The 23,427-nt window shown below is 40.2% G+C and overlaps 1 protein-coding gene across 10 annotated transcripts in view; it reads left to right on the top strand.

Annotated features, from left to right (window-relative positions):
* Nucleotides 1–23,427, top strand: part of LRMDA (leucine rich melanocyte differentiation associated) — a 1,127,800-nt gene that overhangs the window by 162,216 nt on the left and 942,157 nt on the right. For 4 of the 10 annotated variants that reach the window (XR_008510802.2, XR_008510800.2, XR_008510803.2 and 1 more), the window contains one exon: nucleotides 1,660–23,427. This exon is cut by the window's right edge. The exons of 1 other annotated variant lie outside the window; for it this stretch is intronic. The gene's annotated coding sequence lies outside the window, so the exon portion shown is untranslated. The remainder of the gene's footprint in view (nucleotides 1–1,659) is intronic. 5 more of the 10 variants (XR_008510805.2, XR_008510804.2, XR_008510799.2 and 2 more) reach the window with 5 other exon arrangements.

Here is a 23,427-nt window from a genome sequence, read left to right as displayed (position 1 = left end):
CCTATTTCCCTTGCCTTGGCTGTATTTTCTGGAAGGTGGTCAGTCCCCTAGGGAGCCCTCCCTTAAACCTGGCAGCCCTGCACTTCTGAATTGTGCTTTTGACCTGTGGATCAGATACATCATCCTCCTCTTGCCACTGATCCTGTAGCTAAATTACCCTATATAAACAAGCCTTTGTTATTCCTGACTGTGAGAGATGTGGTGCTGGCTCTTGTTGAAGAGGAAAATAGACCTGGGAAGAAAGAGGTCATGAGCAGGTCAAAGTGCCAGAAGAAAAGGCTTCTGGGGCTAAAGTTCCCAGATTTGGGGTTTGTGGGGCAGGGGTAGTGTGGGGTATGCTGCATGAAGACCATCCACAGGGACATGTATGCCATGCATGTGACCACCTATTTGTATTAAGTGGAATCCACCCATGAGATTTTATCAAATAAAAAATCTAAAAGAAAGCCTGGGCTAAGTTCTGCCTGGACCTTTTGAAGAAATGTTGAAATGTTGCTGGGCTGTGATCTACTAATCCTTCAAGTGTGCTGAACATGAGAAATAGCATTCACTGTTAAACCACCAAGTGCAGAGAAAATGTCTTGAAATTATAGTGTTTGGTAAATTAGAGATTGCTTGTATTTCTCCCCTTCCAGAGCTGAGCCAAGGCTGCTTTCCCTCTTTCCTTGTTTACCTTGAAAACGCACTTTGCTGCCTGTGGTGTTTCTGTTAACCTCCCTGAACCCTTGCGATTTCATTCATGTGATTTGTTATTGAATGACCTTTTGAGGATTTTACAAAACATGACCTTTTCTTGTCAAACATTCAAGGGTTTGTAAAGTGAAGCTGTCACGGGGACTCTGCGTGTTTGCTAATTATAACTAATACGTTTCCCCACATCCTTGGAAATGCAAATCACTTATTTGTCCCATGGATGGCTGCTCTTTCTTGCCTGTTGGTCTGAGATGCCTCTGAGCTGCTCAAAGGGATATCTTCGGCCTGGGAATTCTGACTCTTCTTCTTAAAGTGAGGAAACAGGGACACTGATTTTGATGTAAGTTAATTTGACCCCTTGGGAACAACAATGGAAGACGCAAGGAGAGAATGAAAGGGTTCAGAACAATCCAATTCTTGAGATACCAATGGGAATAATGGACACTCTCACAGTGTTCTGTGTGGTTCTAGTACCTGCCTTCCCCAGGGAAAAGAGTTTTGTTTTGTTTTTTCTGGGTGGAAACAAAGGTGCAAATAAGGGAATTTTTATATACAAAAATAGAATTATAGGCAGAATCAAGGAAAGAAACATTAGGGACTTGCTTTCCATTGGTAATTTGGTATTAAATTTTAGTAATAAAAAATTTAATAATAACAATAGCTTATCTAACATCTATTGAGTACTTATCATGTACGATACATTGTGTTCAATGCTTTACATGTATTATCCCAATTATCTCAACTACTCTATGAGCTAGGTGGTATTATTATCATTACCAGTAACTTGCACAGGATCAGTTGGCAAAGGTAGTATTTGACATAGGGTTTTTCTGACTTGACCTTGCTATATCATCTTCTCTGTACATGTATGAATTTTGACTTATGTAGTGAAAGTGATGTATACTTCTTCTAAAGCTTATTTTCTTAATGAGAAAAATACTCTGTGCGATATCTTTTCTCCTCCAGAATACTATCTTCTGTGATTGATAATCACTCGATTGAGTTATTGTCAGCTTCCCTAAATCCTGCTTTTGGGAATTCAGTGCTGGGTCAAATCGTATGCCTCATGTTTGCTGCTAATGGAAGAAGAGTTGAGTAGGGCTCCTGAGACATTTATAAAAATGCATCCGGTGAGTTTCTTATTAGGAGGAAAAAATAACCACTCCCAAATATTCCAAATGATGCACCGTTACTGTCACTAATGATTTGGAGTTAAGGGAGGAGGGATTTTGATCTTGAATGACTAAGAAATGGCTCCCTGTCTCTAAGTTGTTTGTTAAAAGGGAAGGGATGGGATAGCATATGGACTGAATAAACTTCAAGTTTTCTGAGCTTGGAGAAATTCCATTTGAATTGTGTGTAAATTGCTTGAAGATATTGTTTTATTTTGGTTCCTCTCCACTCAAGGTAGGGCTGTGTCTTAGAGAGGTCGGCCAGCCATAAAGGAGCTCAATGTTGGATTCTCTCCCCAAGGTCTAATACGGAGTCTCCTTTATAACATTCAAATGCTTGGCCCTGCTCCACTGTTGATCCCCCTAGTCATCTGGAAAACTCTATTTATCTAGGTAGGGGGATTACTGGGCTTTTCCAGCTTCCAAGCATAACTCCTAGGAGATGTTGTCTTTCAAATGACTTTCATGTGTTTTCCTTCCTCATTCATTTGATAGACATAGATGCACAAAGTAATTTGTGTCTTTGAAACAATGGAAATTTTTGAAGTGTTGGCTCATATTGTTTGGAAAGGGTCATTACAACTTTATATATTAAAAAAAGTTCAGATTCAGGATAGAAAAATATATTTCACTTCTTTTATGAGTCTGTTCTCAAGAGCCAAGCAATTTGTTGTAAAAGAACATAAGAAATATTGAGAATGAGAAAAGTTATTCATTCTATAAAGCCCTGTCCCTCCTCATACTTCTTTTTCCCACTACAGGCTTTGATTGCTTCATAAATGACCCTCAATGTGAGAGAATCTGTCCGCCCTGCTATTTCAAATGTATTGAAGATGTTTATGATGGATAGTTAGGTTTCAACTATACAGTAACCCAGCTTTCTACTAAAGAGGGCCCTTATATCTTAATGCTTAATAGCAATGGCTTATATATTTCAGGATCTTACCATTCTGGATATAGTCACCCTCATCTTAAAGTTTTTTTTTTTTTTTTTAAGTCAGTATTTTATAAAGTGGATTTCGGGTGAAGAAGGAAGATCATGAAAATCTCATCTTTGGAGCTTCTCTTTCAAACTGAGTCAAGTTTAGGGTCTGTTTCATTATTAAGAATGTACTTTTTAAAAGAATTCTGTCAACTACAGTTATTGGCAGTACCCAGGGCCACCAGACACTTTGCCAGCAATTACTATCCAGGACTTGCAGCTTTCTAGTAGAAGTCTGAGTGTTTTTTAATATCTTGAAAAATATTATTTAACTAATTCTAATATATAAAGCACTTTTAGGAGAATGGAAGTGTACAATGGAACATTGTAAAATTCATAAGAAGCATAAGAAAGAGAGGGAATAATTGTATTAGGTTAGTGATTCCCAATATTTTAAGGAGAAAGATGTGAGAATCTGATGAAAACTGGCCATTAGTCTCAGAAAAATACACATTAACATAACATTTTCCATTTAATTTGAGATTCATGGATTCCCCTCAACACCATTCTTGGGGCTCTAGATAAAGCACCTTAGATTAAGAATTCTTCCCACGGCAATAAAGAATCATGCCTGGCCAAGGAGGCAATTCAGACATTGACAGGTTGTTCAAGCTTTTAAAGAATTAAGGCATAATTTTGTTTTTTGATCATAATTTTATGTTCCCTATGCATAAATACTGTGTCACCAGTACTACATTGATGAGGACAGCCAAGGATCTTGATACCTATCAGCTGAGCTCTTAGAAATCTAGCCATGAACTGTTAGCTTTCTAAGCAGTGTGGGATGATAGGAGAAAAACAATGAATTTAGTGCTGGGAGACTTGGGTTCTAGCCTTTCTCCATACATTGTAATGATGAGCAAGTCATTTGACCTCTCCAGTCCCCAATTTTATATCAGTTGGATTGTGACCCCCCAATGTGCCTTTAATCTTAAAATTCAATCAGTTAACCATTCTTTTTTTTTTTTTTTTTTTGTTAGCAATTCGGATTTTATAAGATCAAGCCCATTTCTAAGAAGAAGGAGGTCAAGACAAATTTTGTTTCTTAGAAAAGGTTCATATTTAATTTGGGGATTTCAGAGAACCAAGAAGAAATAATACAGATTATCTGTTACAGTAGAAATGCTGAGTTTCCTTGGGGTGAAATATAGTGAAAGATATGAAATTCTAGGAGTATTAGTGTGGGGCCAGAATGCTTTTCAGACCCACTGGGACACAAAAATTCAATTTATTTGTCATTGCTCATGTTTATCATTATTACCTCGGCCGTCTTCCAGTTATTCCTTACTACTGCCTTCTTAGGTAGAGCTAAGAGTTCCCGGCAACTGTCCTCAAGTTTATCCTTGAATGAGTCCTGGGGAACTGAAAAGAGCTATGTTGCTTACACAAGTTTATGGTATTGAGTATGTAAAAACTGATTATATGAATTGGAGTTATCTTGTCAAACCCAACTAAATTAGAGTTGAGAGACTGGAGGAGAAAAAGGACTCAGGACACAAATGCCTGCCCAGAGGTGATATTGTAAGCCAACTGCCCAAATAGTATAATTTTAAGAACAGTTTAACCTAGTAGCTGCTGAAATGAACTGCTGTGACTCTCAGACTGGTGTTACCGGCTGCCCCACCACTTACCAATCAGAGCTTGCCTGCTTCGAAAAACTTCACTAGTGCCAATGAGTTTTCTTTCAAAAGAATACATAACATTTCTTTTTTAATAGAGCCCCAACCTTCCTTCTCTTTGTTCTTTTGACATACTGAAGACCACCCCAGTCTGTGTATGCCCCAAATTGCAATTCAGTTTTCCCAAACAAAATGTTTTGCTTAGAGATTTGTCTCTATATTTTTTATTTGACTTTGACAAGTAGAAAAGGAGAAATTCACTGGGACAACTTGCTTAGTTTCAACCTGGGTTCCTGGATTCTAAAAGAGTAACAAAGATAAACTGGGAATGCCACACAGTTCATATGACTAAATACTGTGCAGTGGAAAAGTCTCAAGACTGGGAATACAGAGACTTGAATTCTAAATCCATTTCTCCAAGTTTGATTATGAGTGCCTTCTTTATGAGAGTCCTTTCTTCCTGAATGTCTCCCTGATGCTGGTTGGATTTTTGATAGCTCAGATTATAGGAGCTGTTTGAATATAGAAGACAGTCTGTTCCACGTTGTAGTTTACACCAGTCTTCAGTCAAGAGTCAGCGTGTTCTCCATCTGGATATGTTCCAAAATTTCCCATGTTTGCCCCAAGCAGAGAATCATACCCAGAAAGTTTGTACATTGTGGGATAATTAACTAAAACATTTTCTTCCCCAGCAGTCGAAGGACAAGAAAAGGAGAAGTTAAACACATTGAAAGGCCACTGATGGAACACTTTGAACTGATTGGAGAGTGACAGCAGGACCCTTGTCCTAACGCATCCTTTCTGGGCACATTCTAACCCCTCCTGCTGCTGCTGTAATGTTAAGAGTGATTGGAATGAAAATAATTATCAGTATTTCAAACATGAAGAAACTGAGTTGCAGAAATTAATTTATCTAAGGTAATGGAGAAGCTGGGACAGAAATCTACATTTCTTTGGCTTGAATGGCCAGGTTCTTTGTGTGAGCAGTTGAAGGAGAAAGAGGAATGGCTGCAGTTGGGAATTGAGTACTCTCTTGCTGTCTCACCTCCTCCCAAATAAGCTTTTCTTTCTTTCTTTTTGAGACGGGGTCTTGCTCTGTCACTCAGGCTGGAGTGCAGTGGCGCAATCATGGTTCACTGCAACCTCTGCCTTCTGGACTCAGGTGCTCTTCCTACCTCGGGCTCCTACCTCGGGCTCCCAAGTAGCTGTAACTACAGGTGTGCACCACCATGCTCAGCTAATTTTGTATTTGCAGAGGTGGGGTTTCATCATATTGCCCAGGCTGGTCTTGAACTCCTGGGCTCAAGTGATCCACCCGCCTCAGTCTCCCAAAGTGCTAGGATTACAGGCATGAGCCACTGCGCCTGGCCAACCCTGTTTTCTAATGGTAAGATAAGTAAAGTTCACTGCTGGTAACTCCTTCTCTTAAACCCAACCAAACTGAGGCCAGTCTTAACATGTGCTCATGCATGGGTATGTCTGTGTTAAGTGTGTGAGAAGGTAGAATATTAACTCTCTTACCATGTAGCTGAATTTCTTCTCTGTTGATTCAGAAATGGAAAGAAAATGTCAGAACTCCTGTAGTGCCTTTAAAACAAAGGTGCAGTGAAGGTATTGAAACCAGAAATGAAAATAAATGGGCTATTTTTAGAACTGAGGTTCTATTTTCTCACTGACTCCCAGTTTCTAGTTAAGGGCAAAGTCCATTCCGGGCTACATGGGCTTTATCTGTGCCCTTCTAGAAGCCTGCATTTCCACTGCACCTTTCTATTTCAAATGTTAAAGGACTGGGGACATTTATAGGAGGTGATGGTCTCTTGGCACAGAAGACTATGTCTCCCAGAGCTGCCGCAGTGTTTCTTCATCCCTTTCTTCTCACTTGTTTTCTGTTTACCTTTGGCTTGAGTAAGTCGATTGGCATGTCTCTTTGTATTGGGAAAATTCACTGTTTGCCACAAGCAAGAGAGAAGGCAGAAAGCATGGATACAAACAGATCTGAGGGTATGTTTATGTCTGTATCTCTATTTCTGGGGGCAAGGGACAGTGTTGCCATCCATTAAACATTTATTGTATTAGCAACCTCTGGCCATCCCTGCTAATGGAGGGAAAGGATGTTATGATAATCCAAAATAGCACAAAGTTCCCAGTTTTAACAATTTGATTTGGCAGTGCATTACAATAAAATCCCATGAATTCAACCTAATTAGGAAGGAGGCCAGTTTGGATTAGTGAAGCCCAAATGATATTTTATGGAAAATGGATTTTGTAGCTTCCAAATTTATGCAGCCACTTGAATTAGATATCAAAGTCTACAATAGAAATTCCTGGAACAGTTTTAATGACTAGTTAAAAATACTTGGCATTATATTACAAAATGTTAGAGAAATGGTTACTTCCAAAGTGATCCAGACATTTCAGAACAGTCCTCTTGAGTTTTAACTATCTTCTGAAAGTCTTTCCTATCTTGTATTTATGAACAAGGCCTTTCTTGACATACGATAGGAAAGTAAATGCTTGTTAAAATTTCTTCAAATTTCCAGTCTGTTAGATTTGAATGAATAAAATTGACCTACATGATATTTTCCCCTCAGCAGATTTGTTGTCTTAATTCTGTTATGTTAAAGCTAGTACAGATGGGAAGCCATTTCATGTAATACCATATTTCTTTGGGTGTTCTTATATTGAACTATATTTTTCTATTGATTCAGGTGATAATTTTGTAGTGCTCTAATTTATACTGGGCCCTTCCACTTTTAGTTTTTAACACATGATTTTCTTAGGTCCTAACCTTCTTTTCCTCCACATTTAATTATCTGTAAACAAATGCTAAAGCATTACAGATGAGCATCTTTTTCTTTTTAAGGGAGAATCACTGCCTGGTTTTGGTTTTGTAATAACAGCACTGTCTTCATTCCTCATGTGCAAGCAAGTGAGGTGACTTAGTGGTTTCCAAATGACTGGCTGCACTGGAACCACCCAAGGAACTTTTAAAAATCGTGATTCCTAGGCCCCACTCCTGGAGATTTTGATTCAGTGGTTTTTTTTTTTTGGAGCCCAAGAATTTCTATTTTTAACCAGCTCTCTGGTTGCTTCTGTTGGGTATCCAAACACGAAGTGGTTGCCTGGAGTGGTTAAAAATCCATTGTCCATATCCTAGCTATTGTGAATAATGCTGCCATGAGCATGGGAGTGCAGATATCTCTTTGAGATACTGATTTTATTTCCATCAGATATATACCCAGATAACCAAGAGAGGGAAACAACCTAAGTGTCCATTGATGGATGACTGGATCAAAAATTGTAGTATATATATATATATACACAAGGCAATATTATTCTGCCTTAAAAAAAGAAGGGAGTCCTGCCATTTGCAACATGGATGAACCTGGAGAACATGGTGACATAAACCAGACTTAGAAGACTACTGCATGATCTCACTTATATGTGAAATCTAAAATAGTCAACCACACAGAAGCAGAGACTAGAATGGTTGCTACCAGGGGATGGGGGGCCAGGGAAATGGGAAGGATGTTAGTCAAAGGGTACAAAGTTTCAATTATGTAGGATGTAATAAGTTCTGGAGACCTTAATGTACAGCATGTGACTATAGTTAATAATATACCACTATATACTTGGAATTTGCTAAGAGAGTAGATCTTAAGTGTTCCCACCACACACAAAAAATGGTAACTATGTGAAGAGAAGACTACGTTAATTAGTTCGACCGTAATGTTCAATTCACTAATGTACCTGTATATCAAAGCATCATGTTGTATACCTTAAATATATATAAATTGTATATATTAACAATAACAAAACCCATGAGCCATACAAGGGCCCAAGTTTATTTTGCATCTGCTATACACAGATCCAGAGTTCGTTAGTTTGGGAAGCAGTGGTATATTGTGAGCCTGCAACTATGAAGTGGAGGGCATGACCCTTTAAGTGAGGATAAGGCTGATGAGTCAGATCATGTTTGCACTTCACACCAGGGTCTAGCTCCTCTCTGTTCACTGTTTCTTCCAAAGAATCCCTTTTGGTTGCTGTCTCTGCCTGGGTCACCTGTCTTGGTCAAGGGCCACATTCCAAGCCTTGGTCTCCAGAGAACTTCAACACCACCAACAGTTTGTCTGGTGCAGTGACCCTCCACTATACTCACTCTCGTTCACCTGCATGTACTCTCAAAGAGTGTACATCTTCTCATCAGCTCTCCCTAGTATGTTCACGGGCCAGCCACAATGGAGCTTGCACAGCACCTAACTGAACACTAGCTGCCCTTGAGGTCATTAGCATTCAGGGTTGTGCTAGCATGCAGCCAGCACTCTCTAGGTTGGGAGGTGGGGTTAGAATCAAGAAATCAAGCCCAAAGTATTAGAAACAGGAGGGTCCAAAGAAAAACTCCCTGAGGAGGCTTGGTATGAAGCTTTGAGGCCGCTGCTTGGAAATGGGCTTTGTAAAGACACCCACACCCACACCGTTAATTTGTAGGGCTGTTCATGAGTGAAGTGTCAAGTACTGGGGTTCTTGTCAATGGCAATTAATTGGAACTTAAAACTCTGGTTTTTGAAAGTGACGTTTAAGAAATAATCACCAATGAGTTTCATTTGAACAATATCTGTGGCCATACCATTGTCCATTGGCCTTCCTAGTGGTCAATCTCTGCCCTCCAGTACCTACTTCTAGAAGGAGTAAATGTGGCATCTTGGGTGAATTCAGCATCTTTCCCCTTTTAAGAAAATTGATTAAGTTGATGTAAGCATGTCATTTTCTTAAAAAGTTGCAAAATTAGAATAAAATACTTTGCCAGGTGGTAAGCATTGTGGACAGGTGTAGTGCATTGGAAGGAGCCTTAGCCTGGGTGAGCTGAGAAGCCCTGAGTGTGTGCTATGATGAGTCTTGCAATTACAGAGCATGATGTGAGCCTCAGGTGGAACCAGGCTGTGATATGCGTGCTCTGTGTGGTCCTCTTGTGGAAGCAGGCATCCACAGTCACCTTTTTTGCCCCGAAGGTCATCAGTAGGCAGGGATGTAGTCTCCCTAGTGAGAAGAAGAGGCTGTTAGACTTTATTGGCCCAATAAGGGAAAGAATGCCCAGTCTCCAGGACTTGGCCCAAGTGCGGCACATCCCGAAGATCTCAGACCTACACTAGAAGCTTTTCTAGGTGGAGTGTATAGTATATTCTAGGACTGCAAAATCCTGCTAACTTGGACAAACTGGGTAAATTACAGCTTCCGAACTGGTGAAAGTACTTAATTTTTTAAAAAAGAAATGCAGCTTTATCACTTAAAAAATTGTGATAACATACACGTAACATAAAATTTGCCATAGTAACCATTTGAAAGTGCCATGATTCAGTGGCATTTAGTACATTCACAAGGTGGTGCAACTGTCACCACTATTTAGTTCCAGCTTTATCACTTTTAAGTATAGAAAATATTTTGAAATAACTGGCAAATTCTTTCTATTGAGAAGTAGTCCTCATTAATACTTGTGTAGACACAGACACACACCACACCTCCCACATCCCTCACCACAAACACACACCCCACACACATCATACATACACCGCCACATACCACATACACACCATTCCTCCTCATACTCCCCTACACCCCACATATACACACAGCACTCCCTGACACCACATAGACAAACACATACCACACCCCCACATACACACACACACCACACACACACTCGTATATGTAAATATACAAAGTACAGTATATTAATTTTATAGTCTCATCGTGGCCAGAAGGACCTTAGAGAGTCTCTGTCCAACTCCATGGATGAGGGAACTGTGATCATGACCAGGGACTTTATGCGACTGGCCCATGTTCGGGTGGCAGAGGCAGGCCCAGGTTCCCCACTCCTGACACAATGGATTTTCTTTAATGTCTTTATAACAGGCAATACATGTTCCCTAAAATGTATTGTTGAACTGAAACCTTTAAGAATCATTTATTCTCTTTGTATGAATGTTTTTCCCTCAAGTCTTGTTTACATCATGAGCTTTCATTGCAAACCCTTTCTTTGGCCCAACTTAGACTAAATTTTACCGCAAATTCCAAATGATAGGAGTCGTAAATTTTTCTTTTTCCTGAGTTGGCCTTGTTCTGGTGGAAACTTAATGTGTGTGGAGTAATGAACTATTCTGCTGAGGGGAGGTGGACTTGGGTGACAGCATGCCTCTACTCTTACAGGGTTTGGGGTGGTATGAGGTTGGGGACAGGGAAGGCTGCTGCAGAGGCCGGAACTGATGGGGCACTCAGGCAGGGGGAGCACAGGGTGAGAGGGGCAAGGACCCCTAGAGAGAAGCCCTGCCTCTTTGGTGTCCTAATGCAGAAGGTAGGCATTAGGAGTGATGATCTGGACAGGTCCTGTGTAGCTGGGCGTTTGTGGAGGCAAGTGCAGCCCTGATCTACTCTCAGTTGTTGGACAATGGCATGGGCTTGTAAAGTTGATCTGTGAGCAGGACCTTTATCGGAGTCCACAGTGGGTGTGTAGCTGCCAGTGCTTGACTCTGGTTTCATTTCCTTTTTATTGTAATAAAATTTACCATTCAAACTATTTTTAAGTGTACAGCTCTGTGGCATTACCCACGTTCACATTGCTGTGTAACCGTTACCACCATCCATCTCCAGAACTGTTTTTGTCTTCTCAAGCCAAAACTCCATACCCATTAAATAGCCACTTGCTATTTCCCCACTCCCCTCCTCCCCTCATCCCCAGGCAGCCCCCATTCCACTTCCTGTCTCTGTGAGTTTGACTACTCTAAGTTATCTCATATGAATGGATGCATACAGGACTTTTGTCCTTTTGTGACTGGCTTACTTCTGTTTTCTTAACATGACTTTATCAGCAGCCAGCCCACACAGTGCTTCTGGGAGAAGTAGGGAAATGTGCTCCCCTTCTCTGGGTGGATGTAACCCCTGGCCAGACATTGAGCTTGGCAAGCACACTATAGGTTGGATTTTGGTTTCCACCTGTCCTTTTGGCCAAATGCCGTCAGCTAGTGCACAAGCTGAACAACTGTTCGACTTGGTCCTGTGTATCAGGCCTGCAAAAGGAGATTTCCTCTTGCCCTGGAGCCCCTGGCTGGGTGTCCTCCCTGTTGATACTTTTTTGGTCCCCTTCTCCTGTTCCCCAGTTCCCTCTGCTGCCTTAAGGTTCAGTTTTGTTGATTTGCCCCAGAATGGGACCTCCAGAGAATAAAAGGCCAACAGAAAAGGTGAATGGGGCTTCTAGAACAATATAACTCATTCAAATGCCATTTAGTGTGGGCTAGGTACAAATGACTTATGTGGATTAGATTTCCTTTAGAAATACCCAGGGGGTTAAAAATTAAGAGGAGAAGTGTGTAGAAAAATAAGTGCGAGGTTTTACTTATGCAATGCCTTTGAAGACTAGTTGAAATATTTAGCAAACTGAAAATGCAGCTGGTTGAATGTGCTCTGAACCGTGCTGGGCCCTTTAGCCTACCTCTTTTAATAAACCAGTGGCTGAATTGAAAGCAATCTAGGCAATAATGAATATTCTTATAAATCTCTCTGGTTGAGAAACTCTAAAAATATAGCCAGATCCCAAGCAGTACCTATTTCCTCTTAATTCTACTATAATACTTGAATGATCTTTTATAAGACATTAAACTTTAATTGATGCCATTTTACTAAGCAGATTTTAAAAGCAGCAATGTCAGTAATTGAACTGATCAAGATGACTTTTGTTTATTATGTATGATGTGGAAAGAGACTTTTATAAAATGTTATTTTTGTTCTGATTTCCAAAGAGTTTGCTGATTTATTTACTTATTTATATATTTATATATATAAATATATAAAAATATATTTTTGAGTAGTGGGTTTAGAGAGGCAATAGTGTGGATAAGAACTGATAAGCACAGATTTTCATGCCCTCTCACTGTGAAAGTATTAGAGAAAATATTGATGCAGAAAAAGGACAAAACTGTGTAAAATAAAGTATAAAATGGAATAAAACCTGGGTAAAATAATCTAGTGGAGACGTTTTTCAGAGTATTAACTTTGGCGGGGAAAAAAAAATGGAAGGTTGAGATTTTGCTCATGTCAAAAGACTTGGCCCAGCCTTTCAACTTTGCTATTGCTTTCGTTGGTTTGCTGTGCTAAGAACATTACTCAAACGTATGCTATTGTGGTTGAACTTCTTCTTTATCCTTCCTTCTTTTGACGTTCCTGGGCAAGGCTGTCTTCACTCAGGACAGGCATGTTACACAGTGGGGAAAACTGTAGACTTGAAAATCTGGCCAATTTTTTTTTTTTTTTTTTTTTTGTAGCAGTTAACTGTGGCTCAGGATTAAACAATAAGAGAGCACTATCTGGCTTTCTTCCTCTTTTCTTCCACAATCCCCCCCTTTCCTCCTGAGTTTAGTCATTAGTTTTGCTGCCTTTGGAGTTTTAAAAAGTTGGATTGTTTCTCTGTTATAAAAATAACACATACATCAGACGTGCAGATAGCTACTAGCCAAGAAGAGAGGCATTTTAGGGGCAGTGAGGGACAGGGGTGGAGACCAGGCAATGAGTGGTGTCCTAAGAAACAGAGAGGATGGAGGGGAACATTGTTGTGTGGACTGGTACACTTAAAATATTTATGGATCAGAGAGTATCTCTAAATCGCTCTCCTCCTTATCTGCACATCACTCTCGCTTTTTTCATCCCTACCCCTGGGGCAGCTGTCTCATTTTCTAGGTAAAGAAAACCAAGAGGATTCTGCAGCACCTTTAGGTATGATTGCTAAGGGTATGGTGTTTGCAGAGTTCTCCAGGTTTCATCTTGTTTTTTCACAAAAACAAGATTTGTTATGCAAAATGGGTCACCAAACAATTTCTCCAGAGCAACAGCCAGTGTTTCGTGCAGGGGAGATGTTAGCAAACCACTGACATATGGATGTGATCTCTGTTACTTTGACCGGATTCGGTTTCTACAGAGTGCGTGAGAAGGGAAGATAAATTTTGTCCTAGTAATACTATAGCGACTCATAAATAAATGGTTACCCTTTGGTGCTTGCAGTTTTCATTAAAGCCGCCTGAGCTTTGTTATTGACACCATAGGTTGCCTATTCAGGGAAATGCAGTAAAATTTATCAGTGTGCTTTCTACACCTAATAAATCATCCAAACAGGGAACCATATGGCAGATAAGACCTTGAAAATGTGGCTTCAGCATGTGAGGAGTCAAGTTGCTGAAATCTTGAATGATTACAGCCTGCACATTTTCTCCTGGAATATCTTATAGTTATTTTACATGCCATTTTCTTGTTCACCCTATCACCCCTTTGTCTCTCTCCCTCTCTTGTTCTTTCTCACTCTTCCCTCTCTTACTTTCCTCTAGCGCCATCCTTTTCTGGCCATTCTTTCTCACTCTTTGTTTTTCTTTTGGGTGGGGGTCTGGCTGTGATTTCAGCTTTAAAATAAGCATCCAGAGCAGATAAGACGTTTTTATAATGCCTTGCTGGTGGGAGGAAGAGGGGCAGGGAGGAGCAGAGACTGACGGGAAGGGATGATGTATGTGGCGGCTGTGTCCCCACTCTCCTCCAGCCCATTGTCATTAATCACGGCCATTAGTTTTTTTCAGAGCTGCCTTGTCTGCACAGTGCCTCAGAAAAGCCATTGTTTTTTCATGCCACAGACTAGGGGAGAAAAGGGAAGAAAGAAACCCCAGCACTTTTTTTCTCCCCTCTCATTCTGCCTCCAGAATCTCCCTGCTCTCCTGCCATCTCTCTGCTCCTCTATTCCAGCCGAACTTCCTTTCCTCTTCCTAGAAGGGATGGTGGAGAGGAGAGGTGGCACTTCAGTCCCTGTGTTTATATATTTATCTGACAACACAACATGGGCACACAGTTGTGATGCATGCACTGAATAATAGCTGTGTTACTCATGATGCACTGTTTAATTTACAAGGAGGTTTTGTGGATATCAGTGGTGTTTGGTTTTTTTTTTCCTTCTCTTTTGGAATCCTGGACTGGATATCCTTGTTATAACCTGAGGACACCAGCAAGATAGAAGGCATGTGCCCATTGTGGAACATCTGTGTTCAGTGGCTGGAAAAGAGGAGGCTGGCTGCTCCCTGGGGAGATGTAGTTAGGTGCTTACCAAGCCTTGACCATGTCTTGGGGACTCCCTCACTGCTAAGTGGGGCATTTCAAGAACAGCCACGGCTTATGATCAGTTGACTCTGCCCAGTCAACTTGGGTGACTCTTGGTGTTTAACGAAGGATGTGGCCATTGTCCTTTCTCTCATCTCTGCTAATTAAAGACTTTGGTTTGAGGAAAGAGACCTTGAAGACTGCAGTGGTTTTCTAGCTCTCAATGACAAATCATAACTGAGTCATTATGTGTGATATCTGACTGCTCAAGATACTAATGTCTTTAAAATTACCCATAGTGTTTTGTAAAATGTGACAGCCAACATCAAATCAAGACCACATACAGGTTGAGTAGCCCTTATCCAAAGTGCTTGGGACCAGAAGTGTTTTTGATTTTTAATTTATTTTTGATTTTGGAATGTTTGCATTATATTTACCAGTTGAGCATCCCTAATGTGAAAATCTGAAATCCAAAATGCTCCAATAAACATTTCTTTTGAGCATCAAATTGGTGCTCAAACATTTTTGGATTTTAGGGTATTTCAGATTTGGATTTTTCGGATTAGGAATACTCAGCCTGATGAAAATCTGTATGACAGCTGCATTTAAAAGGAAAAAATCCTTAATTACTCCCGGATATGAACACAATTATTTGAACTAGAATGCCTAAATATTGTTGAGTAGAGTACTTATTCTAATGGAAATATGGCTGTGATATGCTATTAATACATCAGTTGAATAGTCATGGTATAGGAAAAAACATTAATGAGCAAGGAACCAGGAGACCAGAGTTAATGGTCCTTTGACTTCAAGGCTATGTAACCTTAGTCAAATTACTTTATGTCTCTGAACTCCATTTCCTTCTGTCAGATGAGATGGTTGGCTGTGGATCAGTGTTTCCCAAAGTGCTGGAAAATGGGTGTCACGGGAAATGATTTTAGGCAGTATACTGAATGGACTTTTAAAATTTGTGTTTGTTAAATAATGTCGGCCATCGATTTATGACTGTGACTTTCATATTTTAATTTCTGAATTAATAGGTATATTAGTCTGTTCTCATGATGCTAATAGAGAAATACTAGAGACTGTTTCTTTAATTTATAAAGAAAAAGACGCTTAATGGACTCAGAATTCCACATGGCTGGGGAGAGCTCACAGTCATGGCGGAAGGCAAAGGGGATGCAAGACACGTCTTACATGGCAGCAGGCAAGGCAAGCTGTGCAGGGGAACTCCCATTTACAAAATCATCAGATTTCATGAGACTTATTTACTACCATGAGAACAGTAGTAGTAGCAGTAGCAGCAGCAGCAGCAGCAGTAGTAGTAGTGGTGGTGGTGGTGGTGGTGTTTATTCAATTATCTCCACCTGGCTCTGCCCTTGACATATGGGGATTATTGCAATTCAAGGTGAGATTTGGATGGGGACACAGCCAAACCATATCAACAGGAAAAGTAAATCAATTAAAGGAAAAAATATTAAGTACATAATAGTACAGCTGCTATAGAGATATGGCAAAAATTATGATGTGGTACCCAGATGACCAAAAATTGTTAATCTCCACCCCAGATAATTGGAGTCTATGAGTTAAATGGTATGCCTGGTATGTACATAGAGCTTGTCTTAGAACTTTAAACATGTTTTATATTATCTTCTTTACTATGTTTGACTATTTTCTGATAATACAGCAAAGTTAATTTTAGTGTAGGTTGTGTCTGAGTTATCTCAAAATTTGGTTTTATGCAATCTTTATGAAGACAGTTATATATATGTGAATCAGTAACTTTGTAGCATGACATTGCTGAAATCTGAACACCTGACACATAGTGCTAAGACTCCATAGAGCACTTCTTGTATGGTTTGATTTGAAGGGATTTAGAAAGGCTAGAATATATCACCAGATTCTCTCTGCCAGGGTGTCTGAAATTCCTGTTTTCCTCTTTGCAGTTTCAGCGGTTTCAAATAGAAAATGTATTTACTAGTAAGTGGAAGTAGACTATCATAAAGACAAAACCTTAAAGTCACTGGCTGGGGATGATCTAAATTGGCCTCAGTGCTTGGGAACCACTGGATTAAGGTCCAGATGGTTTCTATGAAAGTGTACATTTGGGAAAAAGGCACACTGTAGCTTCAGCAGCTACTGTAGCCTTGGCTGGAGCTACTTTATCAGATAAAGTGTAGTCACCTCCAAGTCATATATGCATTTAGATATGAGGCATTCAGGTAAGATCCAGATCTTGGACAGTTCTGGATGGGACAGTGCAATGGGAAGGAGAAGCCCAGGGAGGCCCGAGTGGCAGCATAAGGGCACGTAGGGACGGCTGCCGAGGTTTCCCATTTACAACCTCTAAGTGGAAGGAGTGTGCGCTTATCATTTAGCAAATGGCTGGTTGGGAGTACGTGGTGGCAGCTTGTGTCTCACTCTTATTCGGAGAATTTGGCCGACTCAGAATGTTTAAGTGTCCCCTTCTATGTTAAGTCGTTTTGTAAATCTGCACTCTGATGAAGTAATTTGTATTCTCTCAGTGCACTGCTTTTATTATGCTGCTCTCCTTCTCATGAACCATTCAATGGCTCCCACCGACTAGTAGAACCAAGTAATCTTTTTAATTTGTTACTTACTGCTCCCCTCTGTCTTTTCTTTCTGGACTTCTCTCTTGCTATTTCTCTGTCTACACACTCTGCTCCAGCCAAACCATTGCATCACCTCACAGTCATAACTTGTTCTTGCTCATTTTTCAGGACTGCTCCATCTCCCTGGATTGCCCCATGGGTTCCTTTCTCCCTCAGTCTTTTGCAGTTCTTGAGGTCAAGCACCATTTCTGTTTCCTCCATAAAGCCTCACACCACAGTCTATCCATGTCTGAGCCTCTGCTTCTTTGGAAGAGAAGTCACTAGGGTGGAGTAGGCAGCAGGAGACCTGGCGCTACAGAAAACTGACCTTGGGCAAATCAACCTCGCTGGGCCTTTGTCGCCTTGGCTAGAAGATGAGAACTTTGAGAATAAACATCTTTCCTCTCTCCTAGGAAGATAGGATGAAGTGATGAATGTAGAGAAGCTTTGTGAATATCAACACACTGTACTCATCTAAGGGATATTCTTTGGGAATTAATCATAGACTGACTTGAAACTGCTCTTGTATTGCTGTCTTATGATGCAATTCACCTGCTGTATTGTTGTTTAACATTTTTCTGCATCTGTCCTGCCTCTAAGTTGGCATTTTCTTCTTTTTGTAAGTAATTACAGACTTACGAAGATGCTATTCATTACAAAATAACACGGTAAAAGTGATGGAAAAATTTACTTCCAAGATCCATTCTCTTTAATTCTTTGTTTTCTTCATTTTTTCGTCATAGTAAGCACCTATCCTTATGTAGTTGTCTTTACCAGATTTTATATATATATATATGAACAATGTATATCAACTATATATGTATATCAACTACATATATCAACTATATATGTGTATCATCTATATATGTATATCAACTATATATATCAACTATATATATATATCAACCATATATATATCAACTATATATATATATCAACTATATATATATATATATTTGACTCTTGAACAATGTGGGGGTCAGGGGCACTGACTCCCCTGTGCAGTCACATCTAATAAAATTCACATAAACTTTGACTCAAAACCTAACTACTAATAGCCTAGTTTTGACCAGAAGCCTTACCAATAACATAAACAGTAGATTAACATATATTTTGTATATATATTATATACTGTGTTCTTATAAATAGTAAGCTAGAAAAAAGAAATTAAGGAAATCATAAGGAAGAGAAAATTATTTACTCTTTTTTTTTGAGATGGAATTTCACTCTTGTTGCCCTGGCTGGAGTGCAATGGCATGATCTTGGCTCACTGCAACCTTTGCCTTTGCCTCCCAGGTTCAAGCAATTCTCCTGCCTCAGCCTCCCAAGTAGCTGAGACTACAGGTGCATGCCACCACGCTTGGCTAATTTTTTATTTTTTATTTTTTTTGTATTTTTAGTAGAGATGGAGTTTCACCGTGTTAGCCAGGTTGGTCTTGATCTCCTGACCTCGTGATATGCCCACCTCGGCCTCCCAAAGTGCTGGGATTGCAGGTGTAAGCCACTGCACCCGGCCGAAAATATATTTACTCTTAAGTGGAAGTAGACTGTCATGAAGGTCTTTATCCTTGTCATCTTCACATTGAGTGGGCTGAGGAGGAGGAGGAGGAAGAGGTCTTGGTGTCTCAGGGGTGGCAGAGGCAGAAGAAAATCCATGTACAAGTGGACCCATGAAGTTGAAACCCATGTTGTTCAAGGGTCAACTGTATGTATGTCTATACTCCCATCCTGTTGTCCTGTTTAGAGTACTGTTCCTTTGTGTATCTGCTGGATACTTTCAAGGAGAAGCTACCTGCAGATCTTAGGGAAATTTCCCTCCCAGAGTTTGTCATTCATAGCCCGTCAATAGGTTTGCAGTACACACTGCTGATTTTAATCAGTGTCAGCAGTTGTAGTTCATTGCTGTGTTAGAGGATACATGCTCTAGGGTGAAGGGCAAACACACAAAGCCCCAAAGGTTTTTCTATTCTTGGGCTGAGACTGAGAGAAAAATACCCATGGTGTAGTGTTCCTCTCCCAACCTTTATTTCTAGCTCATTTTCTCTGAACATTTCTTCAGCATCACAGTCTCTCTCTTCTGAAGATGATCCCATCCTACACACTGGCTCGCTGTGAGACAGCAACTCTCCTTGAAGTACAAGCTGTGGGGAGGCAGCATTTACTTCAGGGTTTGGTAGATCTGGGTTTACAGTTGGCCTCTGCAAACTGTACTCTGGTCATAGCCAGACTGCACTCTGGTCATAGCTGTGTGACCCTTGTGTACAAATTGCTTAATTTCAGTCTTAGTGTCCTCATCTGTAAATGTAGCAGTGTATGTTCAAGGGCCTAGCACAGTGCATTCAGTCATTTTATGATGTTCAATTTCTTATCTTTCTTTAGTCATGCTTGGTCCTAAAAGCATTAGCCCAGCTTTCCTACCATGCTGTGTCATCCACACTCATCTTGGGTGCAGAGTCTGGCAAGGCAGCCAGCAAGAGTCCTGGGCAAGCACACTGCGAACAGGCCCTCCAAAATGCACAGCCTGAGACTGCACACTGCCTGCTCCCTGGAAGGACAGTTGGAACATTCACAGACCAGGCCTGGTCATGTTTTCATCAGGGAGGCCAGTCCCTTTTTAGCTTACTTTAATCTTGATTAACAGTATCAGAAAAGCAAAATATTGAGAGATGTACCTGTTATGGAATAAAAGTTGTACAATTCAGGCATGTATGCAAAAACTGAACACACTTTCATTTAAAATTTGTAATGTAGGCAGAACATTTCATTAAAAAAATCAGCCTTGTTAACCTCAGTGTATGTAGATAGGTCTCAGGTTGAGGAGCTGGCTGATTGTTGTTGGTTCTGCTGTGGATTTTGGCTGGGGGTTGGGCTTCTACAGCAGTCATTTTAGGTTAGTATTATTTCATGTGCCCTAATGCATGATCCTGGTTGTGCAGAAGTGGTTCTTGGAGGTTGATGCCTCGTGATCTCACTCCTCTGGTCTTTGGTATATACAGTCTTGCTCAATTCGAATGGACTTCCCTTTCCTCTTAAGCAATGTGACTTGTCACACTCCATCACTCCAATTTTGACTTGCTTTTCAAGACCTGGTTCAAATCCATCTTCTTTGTAAATTCTTCCCTAAGTGCCCCATCTTAGTGACTGTGAGTTACTCCTGTAATAATGGCAGGGGGCGTATTTCATTTGGCAATTAATTCTTATGACTTTGTGGTCTCTATTCTATTGCTATTTTGTTTTTGCTTTTTTAATTTTTAACTTTTTTATTTCAATAGGTTTTTGGCCAACAGGTGGTGTTTTGTTACATGAATAAGTTCTTTGGTGGTGATTTCTGAGATTTTGGTGCACACATCACCTGAACAGTGTACACTGTACCCAGTGTGTAGTCTTTTATCCCTCACCACCTTCACCCTTTCCCCTGTGTCTCCAAAGTCTAATGTATCGTTCTTATGCCTTTGTGTCCTCATAGCTTAGCTCCCACATATGAATGAGAACACACGATGTTTGGTTTTCCATTCCTGAGTTACTTCACTTAGAATAATAGTCTCCAATTCCATCCAGGTTGCTGCAAATACCATTATTTCATTCCTTTTTATTGTAGTATTCCATTACACACACACACACACACCCACACACCCACACACACCCACACACCCACACACCACATTTTCTTTATCCACTCATTGATTGATGGACATTTAGGCTGGTTCCGTATTTTTGCAGTTGCAAATTGTGCCGCTTCCTATTGCTATTTTGAACTTCACTTTGAACTTTGTAGTTATCCTTTTCCACACATGTGTGTGCCTGCCTTTGTACTTCTTTCTCCACAAAGTCTCATGCAGTGCTCAGCACAGAGTAGGTAATCAAAAAATGTTCTGTTGGTGGATTGGAATGAATGACTTTTTCCTCCCCATTCTCATTCTCCCAGGAAGCTATTCCTTTTCCATTCCTGGATAAGCTACTGTGCCCAGTGTTGCTTCGTGTGTCCCTTGGCAGTCACTGGGCACATACCTGAGAATTGCCGTCTCCTGGTGGTGGAAGCAGGTCTGTGTGGAACAAGAGGGGGAGGCCTATGAACTACTGGTGTTTATATGTCCTGGGCACAGCAGTTCATCCAGACAATTCTCGGGTTTGTGAGCTCTCTGAGCCACCTTTGAGTGTGGCTTAGATTTTGACTGTATTAGATTGAGGGGACACTGCTCTTTGGTTCTGCTGGGACCCTGATCTGATGTGGTCTCTCCCAGGTTCCATAGAACAAGTCTGGGCTGTCTCTAGTAGAAAGAGAAAATGAGGAAGATGAAGGTGTGGGCTATTATTCTTCTGAGCAGATTGAGTGTTGCTTGCTGATTTTCGACTCTCTCTGCATCTCCCCACTATAACTGTGAAGGAGTTTTAGCCATTTCTTTGAAACACATAATCCGGGGGCCTCAGTATCTTTAAATGCATAAATCAAATAGTGACTTGATAGTGTTGGCAATTGCCTACAGCTCAGGCACAATTCACCTGCTTTGGGTTTATACAGTGAATAAATTGGCTGAAAAGGTAGCTGTATGTATGCATACATGTGTGCATTTAATTTTTTTAGGGGGATGTATTTAGAGATGATGGTATAAGAAGAGAGAAGATTCATAAGGCATTTTCTGCGAAGTTGAAAATAAATTCAGACATAGACAAAGATGGGGAAATATGAAATTAATGGTGTTTTATAATGAATTAAGAACAGTGAAAAAATATAAGATACCCCAAAGATAAGAGGATCAAGACAGATCAGATGTCCATGTGCACAAAATGGTGTGTGTGTGTTTATTTTCTTTCTCCTACTTCCTCCAATCCCCCTTTTGAGCAGGCATCCGGACCATTGTGCATGTAGCCTTGTCTACTGTTTTTACTTTCTGCAAAGTCATATGTTTTTAGCTGTGATTGCAGTCACTACCAAGTGGCTCACCTTGTCTTGAGTAATGAGAATAAACAACTGGTCACTGCACTGACCACTGAAACTAATAAAGATATATAGTGCTAGGCTGGCTTAGGGAGTCACAGACGCATTCTTAAACTCTATGTGACATTTATACCGAAGGAACATGATTCCAAACTCACTCACTGCTTACCCATTCTGAGAAAGAACAAACTATTTGACTGATGGTTTGCTAAATTTAATATGCTTAGCAAGTAAAATTATTGCCTACTCTAATGTTGTGTAATTATTAAGATACACTGCTTTTAAAAATACCAAGTGAATAATATTGATTTAGTGAACTGCTATTTAGAAAAATGCCAGCAAAGGAGGAATATTTTATTTTAGCTGCCTTAGAGCTGTAATGGGTCTGGGCTGAGATATGCATGTGGAAATAAATTATGTACAAGGTAGACTATTTTGTTATACAGTACCCATAATATTAATTAAGTCGTAATTTTACCAACAATGCTTTAATTTAACAAATAAATAGGAATCATCTGTACCATTCTTTCAAATATATAACTTTGGGGCCATAATAAGACATGCTGAAGCACCTGCAGTTAATTGTAAAGCTAACAGTGAGACTAGCAACTTTAAAGGGTAATTGTAATTTATAATTTATTTATTTGACTTATGCTGGATATAATTACCGTTATAATGCATTATTATTTTCAGTCTGGCATTAGATCTATCTGATTCCAATTTAACACAGGCAGCCTGGCAGAGCTTTCTTCTTGGGCCCCTTGAAAGTGGGCTCTGTTCCCCTCCCTTTCCTGGAATGGGAGCTTGTAAAATAAAGAAGAATGGATGGGCTACTGTCAAAGACAATCCTTGTTCAAAGCTGTAAGAATATTTTCATTTCCATTAAAGCCAAGAATTTTTCCTACTCTTTCAGTCCTTTAGATAGCAGTATTGTGGAGTGACATTGTCAGGGTCTGCACACAGCTCAAGCCACAGTGAATGGACCAGGCTGAGGACTCCAGAGGGAAGGGGTGAAAGGGACGGACTGCAAGAGCTCAGCGTTTTCTTAAATTCGAGTCTGAGAGTTGCTAGTGTTTATTGTTGTGGTGTTTTTGGTCTTTGTTGTTGTTGTTATTTTCAAGAGCAGCCTGGAAGAACAGCACAAGGAGGAAAAATACCACCAAGGAAGAAAAGAAGCAATTATAGCAGACTGTTTGTTTGTGGCTAACAGAATGCTGAAATGGCAGATTTGCAAATTTGTAAGAGAGGGAAGCTTAGTGTTCATCTTTATCAGCCAAAGTGGTTTCTTGTTAGC

This window comes from Pongo abelii, chromosome 8, assembly GCF_028885655.2.
Source record: "Pongo abelii isolate AG06213 chromosome 8, NHGRI_mPonAbe1-v2.0_pri, whole genome shotgun sequence".
Lineage (NCBI taxonomy): Eukaryota > Metazoa > Chordata > Mammalia > Primates > Hominidae > Pongo > Pongo abelii.
The sequence above is the reverse complement of the archived record's forward strand: the minus strand, read 5'-3'. Positions and strand labels throughout refer to the sequence as shown.